This window comes from Haemaphysalis longicornis, unplaced genomic scaffold (genome assembly GCF_048455015.1).
Source record: "Haemaphysalis longicornis isolate Haplotype H1 unplaced genomic scaffold, Haemaphysalis longicornis Haplotype H1 scaffold_9, whole genome shotgun sequence".
Lineage (NCBI taxonomy): Eukaryota > Metazoa > Arthropoda > Arachnida > Ixodida > Ixodidae > Haemaphysalis > Haemaphysalis longicornis.
The window spans coordinates 48394554-48403397 of NW_027526460.1; the positions used below are offsets into that span (position 1 = coordinate 48394554).

Sequence of the window (8844 nt, forward strand, 5' to 3'; positions counted from 1 at the left end):
TAATCTCTACAGAAGCCGAAATCGTTTGTGAGGCCTCGACAAACCATTCCCGTTCCCGTGATGCCATCACCTTTGTCTCCGCCACTGCCTACCCGCGCTAAGACATGACGTGTCGGTCAAGGGATACGCGGTGCAGCGAGGGAGTGGACTAAGCTTCTTCGTGTGAAAATCGCTTCAGCTACAACGATGCCCGACTCGTAACGAACAAATCGGACATGTTTTTTTTTTGTATCCGACCTATTTGTGATGCGTAAACTACAATCCTTCGTGTCCGACATCATTAAAGATATAAGAAATTGATTCTTTCCGGAACGGGGTCAGCGGACACAAGCCTGATGAAGTAGGTCGAAGTGGTGTTACATCATCTACACTGCAGCATCATTCATACGGAGATCAATAGCACACTTTTTTGAGTAAAAATTTTGACGAACCGGAGCGTGACGGCCGTGAAGCAAAAAAAAAATGAAATGAAGGCGCGGTTGAAAGGAGTGGTGAAAAAGCTTCTGAATTCATTCACAGGAAAAAAAGGAGAAAGAAAGGGAGGAGGGTAAAAGTTCAGCTCATCCGGCTTCGCTGGGCTTTAGAAGTGTTAATAAGAATGAAGGAAAACGGCAGTGACCGAGAGGAAGTAAAAGTAGTAAAGAAACCCTCCGGGCACGCGACCAGCTGAACTGTGCTACGATGAGCTTTCCGTGCGGTCGTACAGATTAATCAATCTGAGAAGGGGGACGGAGCCTGGAACTTTTTTACGACCTTGATCTTTTCACCACAGAAATTGATAAAAAAAAAGAGGGACCATGTATAACAAAGTTGCTTTTTTTTATTCGTCTGTTCCTTCCAGTTGGAATCAGCTCTTTTCAGCTAGGCGACATGATTCGCACAGTTTACGGGCAAAATATAGTCTAGCTGACTGACAATGGCTTGTTTACGCACCCCTTCAAAAGGAAAGGCTTGTGCATAATGCGCATCGCAGCGTATGCAGTGTTTTTTGGGTCTTTTGGGCTGAAAAACCTCCGCACTGTAGGTCATAGCGCCAAAGCTCTAAAATTACAAAAAAGCGATAAACGCTCAAGGGATATGCTTGCGGTGTATGTACTTCACCTCCAACTACCTGAAATTGCGACTTACATTTTCGTGTTCGGAATAAACTTGCGCCGAATCTGGCGCTGCCGTCAAATTTCAGGTACCCATGTACAACCTTTTTTCTTAACTTAATGTCTACCACAGGCAACCAACGGGCTACGGTATCAGTCTATTCTTTTTCTGGGCTAGTTGAGCAATGAAATTTTGAAAACAAACAGAAAGTGTACATATTTTACAGCAAGAAAAAATTACAGAACATTCGCTGGAGGGAATCGAAATCAGTATCCACGGAAGCCTTGTTTGATGGTATGAGTGATGTCACCCAAGCCGTGTAATGGCTGTTCGGCAGATTCCTTGCAGTTGTAGCAGCTAACGCATTCTATAGCCACTTTCAAGAAATCGCAACGAAAGCGAATCAGAAAATACAAGAGATATCCGCTGCGGCGAGCAAATAACCCAGTGCTACTCCGTGCTTGCGATAACGCCAGCTTCCGCAGTGCATAAAGGCCCGTGAGAGCGTTTATCTACGTTGTTACGAGGGGCCTTCATAAGAATTTAATTGCAGCGAACTTGCTCTGCAACGAACTATCAGAAAGAAACAAACGCCACAGAAGCCCTGGAACACTGTAACGAGCGTTTATTACAGAGCGCAGTGTTTTTAAGAAACATCCAATCAGATCAAGAACATTGGTGATCAAAGCTGCACCGTCCAGAAAAGTGACGTATGTACAGTCTACATTCTTTTCCCATCGAACAACATAACAGGGCACGGCCTAACGCCGGAAGCAACAAAGGGATGCTCTGTCTGTATCGAGCAGAGATAAGATAGCCGCGCGCGGCAAGGCTGGAAATAAACCATACACAAACCATTCCCAAACATTGTTCGCGGCACTATAATTTCTACGTTACTGACTGCTTGAAATTAGCGGTGGTTCGCACAGGCTTCTCGGTACATCTTTGCTTTAAAGTGGGAACACAGGCGATAATGTGCGTAAGTCAATTAGTGCGCTAAAGCTGCACTGGGAAGCTAGGGTTTTCTGGGAAGACAAATTGAGAACGAAGAGACATTCAGTTAATTTCTCCAAGAAAATTGCAGCCCCTTTAAATTTGAAGTTGTGTTTAAAAATCAGAAATGAAGCTCTCCTACAGTACTCAAACTGGTATATTATTTGTTGGCTTGTAATTACTAAACCCGTACCAAACTCCATTAGCGCGGCACTCCATTATTGTAATGCTGTTTGCTAGCACTTCGGTTCCTGACAAAATTAAGGAAAATGTAGACTGTAAAGTTATGATCATCATCACCAGCCTATCTACGCCCACTGCAGGGCAAAGGCCTCTCCCATTATTCTCCAATTACCTCGGTCCTGTGCCAACTGTGACCAATTTATCCCCGCAAACTTGTTGATCTCATCTGCCCATCTAACTTTCTGCCTTCCGCCCCCTGCCACGCTTGCCTTCTCTAGGGATCCACTCTGTTATCTTGCCTTCGCATTACATGCCCTGCCCACGTCCATTTCTTCTGCTTAATTTCTACTAAAATGTCCTAAACACTCTTTTGTTCCCTCACCCACACCGCTCCCTTCTTGTCCCTTAATGTTACCCCTATCATCTTCCGTTCCATTGCTCGCTGAGTCGTCCTCAATTTAAGTTGAACCTTCTTAGTGAGCGTCCAAGTAAAGTTCTGATAACCACAACGAAAAGCAATAACCAGTCGGAGCAACGTTCCAGAAAATAAAACACCGGTTCAGCCTTAATTCTATTTTAGGTAGTATTAATTCGATTGTTGCCATGTAGCGCCTTTTTTGTTCAGAAGAGGTACAGACGCACCTTCTAAACTTCCGTATAACTACCGTTAGAAATTTCTCTGATTCATTTATAAGGATGACCAACATTTGGGATAAAAGCTGCGCACATAACCGTGCAGAAAGACGGGGTCGTAAGGCATAAATGCTTGCGAAAAAAGTAGGGCAAGAAAGGCCATTAAAAACAAACGAAGTCACCCGGAACCTCTTGTTTTTATTACATTACGAGGCCACTCTCGTCCGCCGGTATTCTTCTGAATGTTTTAAAAAATATAAAATCGTAATGGTATAGCTTTCTTTTCTTGTTCCCCTTGTTTTTGTATCAAGACCAAAACAGCCTCAATGTCATCCGCCGCACCGCTCACAGGCTACAGAATTTCGCAAGCATCCTTAAGTTGCGTGCAATATCCTGAGAACTTCCCAGTTATGCTTCCTCGTCACAGATGCGAGCGCGCTTTATTTGCAATACCCACCGCCTCTCATATTTACATGTTTTCATACTCTCATATATTATCATATTCTCGTATTCTCCTATTCTCATATATTCTCATATAGTCTCATATACTCTCATATTCTCATGTTTAGCTATTATGTTGCACCGCCGCGTTAGCACAACTTTTCTTTCTTTCCGAGTTGAAATTATTCATTTCTACATCATCGAATTCAACATAACGCGTCTGTTGACCCACAGTTTTACACTCATCAGAAGTTTCACACCACTCAGCAATCCTGTTTGCACGTCACCATTCCGAAATGTAAGTGCAGACAGGGTACAATTTTACACGGCGACGTCACTTTATGGCATTAGAAAAGTGCCCGGTATTTAGTGTTATTTTCTTTTTGTACGATGCTGCGGTTACATGTCGCTGCATGCCTTGGCTTTATACTGGTTGTATGCTAGGATTAGTAGCTCTGTAACAAAAAAAAAAGCGAAATGCAACTTAAGTTCATTTACTCGCAAGGTTTTTCCCATATCCGTAATGAAGCGACGAATATTTGAACGCACATAAATGCTTCTGCTAAACCGCCCAATCCCGTTTTAACGATTCAAGCATCAATGCGATTTTTATCTTCCGATACATAACTACCTTTGCAGTTGATTCAAAGAGGGATGAGTAATATTTTATGTCACACCGTTCCAGGCACAAAGCATTCGCGTTAAATGAGTTCCGTTTCAATCAAAATTCTCAGAACCGGCGTGAAAACCGCCTCAGGAAAAAGTTTAGACCAAGCACATAACAACACAGCGGCGCAAATTGAGCTCGCCGCCTAAAAATGACGCTTCCCGGCAAGTCGTTCGCCTTTAATGACATTTAACGTTACCCTATAAAGAGGGAAACTCAATATCGCAAATATTTCTTTATCCGCAGTCAACTGTCGCTACCCCGGGAGTTTAACTGGGCAATCTATTCCTTCTTTTTGTCAATGTTTCGAAGTCGGCCCGAGCGTTCTACTCGTTCGAGCGCGTTCGCCTATTTGCACCGTCAAAGAGGCGACCAGTCGAGCATAAAACAAGCGCACAAAAAGTGTGCTGAATCAAAACTCCCGCTTTAGCGAAAGTAAAGTGCTGTGCCGAGCGGGGTAAGAGGACGGCGGAAGCGCTGGGGTCGAAGTAAAGCAATAACAAAAAACACAAGATGTTGTTTTGGTTATCTAGGGTGGAATTTAGTTGTAGCCATTAGCACCTGTTTAAAGTCCTTTTTCTTTAAAAGTCATTCTCACATTGTAAACCTGTAAATCGGATCCCAGCTTCCCTGTATTTTCTGCCATCTCGCAGCGAGATGGGAGTTACGCCACTCCAGTTCGTAAATACCGCGAAGCATGCCTATTTTTATTAACACAAAAGAAAACAAGGCAAGTTTTATAGATAGTGAGGTTTAAGTTTCAAGCGAATGAGTTAACAAAGCAACTAACGGCATATTATATAAATGATACTAATCGAACGACTCCCGGAATGTTTCCATTACCTATACGCGGGCATTATGAAGGAGCCTGCAGGATAAGCGTGCCGGAACCAGTCGTGCCTTCGCAACTCTGTGGCAGATATACGATTTCAAACCTGCCTAAATGGTTTGTCTTGGTGGCTCAATAGTGAAGGCGTTACGTTAGACAGCTTGAGGTGGCGGGGTCGATCCCCGCCCACGGCGACTGCTTTTATAATGGAGGCAAGGGACAAAAACAAACACCATTGTGTTTCGAGATATATTATGCATTTAAAGACACCCAGGAGGCCATTGTCAAATGAGCGGCTGGTTCGAATGTCAAATACAACTTCATCTACACGCATGCGCGTCTTTTGTGCGGCTTTTATGTAGTGCAGGCTGCAAATATGCCGAAACCAAATATGAATTCTTGTAATGCATTATTCGTACTAAGTACATGCGCCTAACTAGCTAAAACCGAAATAGGCCAAGCCTTCAGAGTCTCTTTCGTATCGAGGTGACGTACGGTTATCCCTAAAAGTAACATGAGAGTTGCTTTCAAACGACGCGTTCTCCAACAGACAAAAACAATAAACATAAAAATAAAAAGAGCGGTCCTCAATTTTAGAGCGTCATGTTGCGGCGAAAGGATAAACAGGTTTTCAACGCACATCTTTCCAGTATCAATCTTTTCCGACATCAAAAGGGGTAATTCCCACACGTGGAACACGAAGGTTCTGACCAAGGAAAAAAAAAAAAAAAAACTTCAACACGTGCTTTGTACATTATTTTTCTTTAAAATAAATTCTGGTCACATTATTCGACTTTGTAGCGTGTTTAATGAGTCGGCCACTTTCTTACATGCTTAAACTTATGTTGGGGACGAATACAGAACGCCAACGAAAAAGCCAGGTTACTAGCTTTGCAGAAATCTGCCAAAAACTTGCGTTGTTCTCTCATCCAGCACAGTATATACAGTGAGCCCTGGTTACAACGAAGTTCTTGGGGGCAGTAAACTGACTTCGTTATAAGTGACATTTCGTTGCAGTCGGAAACAATCTGCGCTTCATACATCACAGTGGGGATTCCGAAATACTTTGAAGGAAGCGAAATTTTGAATTAGGCGGTTTCGTCAGAATGAGGGAGAGCGTGGTTGTCGGAGCAGTAAACTGACTTCGTTATAAGCGACAATTCGTTAAAAGCGGAGAAGATTCGCTCTCACTACACTGCAGCGTGACTACGAAACTGTTCGAAGAAAGCGAAACTTTGAATAGTGCTGTTTCGTTACAGTCAGTGTTTCCCGTAATTCGTACTCACGCTTTGTTGCTGCGCTTGCGCATCGTTCAGCTCCGAACACGGGGTTCGGCCTCAAAGGCTGGCTGCACCGCGAACGTCGTTATGTCACAGAGCAAAAGCCACCAGGGCGCGTGACGAGGAGGAGAGGCGATCAAGAAGAAGAAGAAGAGCTCTGGGCGCCGCTCACCTTGTCGACATGGGCGGCGTGCGGCGGCGTCGCGTGCGGCACAGCGCGTTAAGCACTCGGACCAGCGGCCTGCCCAGCCGGCGACTGTCAACGGTGCGCCGGCGCTGGCGAGCGACCCTGGCTAGAGAGCAGCGCCTCTCCGCCGCCGCCGACGAGTCCGCCGGCGCCACTGACGGGCCTATCGTCGCGCGCCCAGCGCCCCTCGCGGCCACTGGCGTCCGCTCATCGCTCAATAGAAACAGCCGAGACCGACAGAAGCGAGCGTGCTGTCGACACCGACGCCGCTGCAAACCCCCCGGCGAAGCCCCGACGGTGACGACTCGGTGCTCAACAACCGGCGTCGAAAACCTTACTTTTGCGATACGTTTCCGCTCAAATGAGGGCTGGGGAATTCAGGACGACGGTACTCCCGTTTTAGGGGCGAAGCACCTTAAGGCCGAGGCTTGTCCAGAGTCCCGCGTCCGGGCTCACGGCACAGCACCGTGTAAATCGAAACATCTGTGAACAAAAGGTTCACAAAAGGTTAAAAAGAACGAAATAAAAGGTTCACAAAAGGTTAGAGAGAGAGAGAGAGAGAGAGCTCCTGGAGAGCCGTGCTGCGCATGCGCGAGGAGCATTGAATTGGATTGGACTGGTTTTGGATTTGGATTGGATTGGATTGGACTGGTTTGAAATTCATTGGATTGAAATTCATTGGATTGCACTGTATTGGATTGGATTGGATTGGAAATCGTTTTAGCAACAGTAAGCACTCTCACGGGTGATTTACGGTAAGAACGAACACTAGTGCTTCGCCCACTCGTCATGATTCACTTCGTGGAGATGCGTGAATTTTTTTTTTCCCGCAAGTGGGGCGAACCCGACGCCAGTGGTGGCACTGATGCTACGGCGCTGACCCAATCTCGAGTACGCATGCGCCGCTCGGGATCCATATACAAAATTTAACACTGCTAATCTTGAACGAATTCAGAGAAAAGCTGTGTGGTCTTTCATAACAAATTTTCCCGAACTGACTCACCCACTGAACTAATGAAAATAAACGACCTGCCTCCACTCGAAATTCGAAAAAAGAATTTCAGAATATATTTTTCTTTTCCTGGCCGTAGGTGACAAATTAGCACTCAACGTTTCACTGTTTGTATCGCCCTTAACAACAAGAGTTACCCGGCACCGTCAACCCCACTCGATTACTCGTTACTTTGCACGAACGAACCTTTTCAAGTTTTCTTTTTCAACGCACCGTAAGTGAGTGGAATGACCTAGCGACCAGAAAGCGTGTTGTCATAAAGTGGTGTAGTACTGTTGAATTATGTGCACTTGGATCCCCCACCCTGCTAGGGCCTAGTGCCCGCAGTATGTCATAAATAAAATAAAATAAATTAATATGCTTCACCAGCGAACGTCCACAAACAACCCGTGAGGTTCCAGTTGCGTTTTTTTTCATTTGGCAAATTTGTCTGTGAGAGCGAGTGCTGCTTAATGTCCCTTCATTAAAATCGAAGTGCGTTGAATACAACATCCCGCAAATGAATTCGTTTGATGTATACGTCTCTAGGAACGTCGCATCTAAATATTTTTTGAAGCAGGCTCGCATTTTTTCCTTGATTAAAATGATTGCCCCAATTTGATCCTGAATTACTATCAATATAAGTATTTTGATTTATTGCAGGGTTTAAGGCGCCGACGCAACGCAGGCGATGAGGCGCGCCGTAGTGGAGGGCTCCGGATTAATTTTGGCCATCTGGGGATCTTTAACGTGCGCCGAAGTCTCGTGCACACGGGCGTTTTTGCTGTTCGCTTCCATCAGAAAAGCGGCCGCCGCGGCCGGGAATCGAGCCCGCGATCTCGTGCTCAGCAGCGCAACGCCTTAGCCACTGAGCCACCGCGGCGGGTAATTAAGTATTTTAGTAAGTCGCCTTACTAAAGAACTTAAAAGCAAACTTAGGTCGTCTCAGCGGGCCATGAAAAGAAGAATGGTAAGAGCAACGTTAAGAGAGAGAAACCGAGCTTACTAGATCAGAGAACAAACTCGAGTAGAGGTTAACATAGTTCAAAAATAGACACATAAATGGACTTGGGCTGGTCACGTAGTTAGGCGAAATAACAACCGGTGGACTACCAGGGTAACAGAGTGGATACCAAGAAATGGGTCTAGAAGGAAGGGATGGGCAATAATTCGATGGAGTTACGAAACAAGGAAATTCAGGGGAAAAGAATGGACTCGAACAGCGGAGGACAGGAGAGGTTGGAGGCCCATGGGAGAGGCCTTCGTCCTACAGTGGACGTAGTAGGCTGTTGATGGTGATGATGTTGGTGATAACTATTTTAGATGCGAAGCATCTCATGCTCGGGGCTGTGTCCCTCCCTCCCTCGTTGTCGTTGTCCGCCTTTCGCACTCTACTGCGCATGCGCGTATCTTCAGCCCCGTCAGCGTTTGGGTTGACGTCAGCGCAGTCCACTATAAAAAGAAATCGTTAGGCGACGCCCGGTTTCGATCCCACGACTCTCTGGCCGCAACGGGAGGTACGTGGCGCTCTTCCCACTGCGCTAC

General features: G+C 45.7%; 1 protein-coding gene across 2 annotated transcripts in view; it reads right to left on the minus strand.

The window, feature by feature from the left end:
* The window catches only part of Mglur (metabotropic Glutamate Receptor), a 269734-nt gene extending 263288 nt beyond the window's left edge, over positions 1-6446 (minus strand). The window contains exon 1 of one of the 2 annotated variants that reach the window (XM_077684454.1): positions 6294-6446. The gene's annotated coding sequence lies outside the window, so the exon portion shown is untranslated. Of the gene's footprint in view, positions 1-6127 lie in introns of both variants that reach the window. The other variant, XM_077684455.1, reaches the window with a different exon arrangement.
* Positions 6447-8844: the final 2398 nt, after the last annotated feature.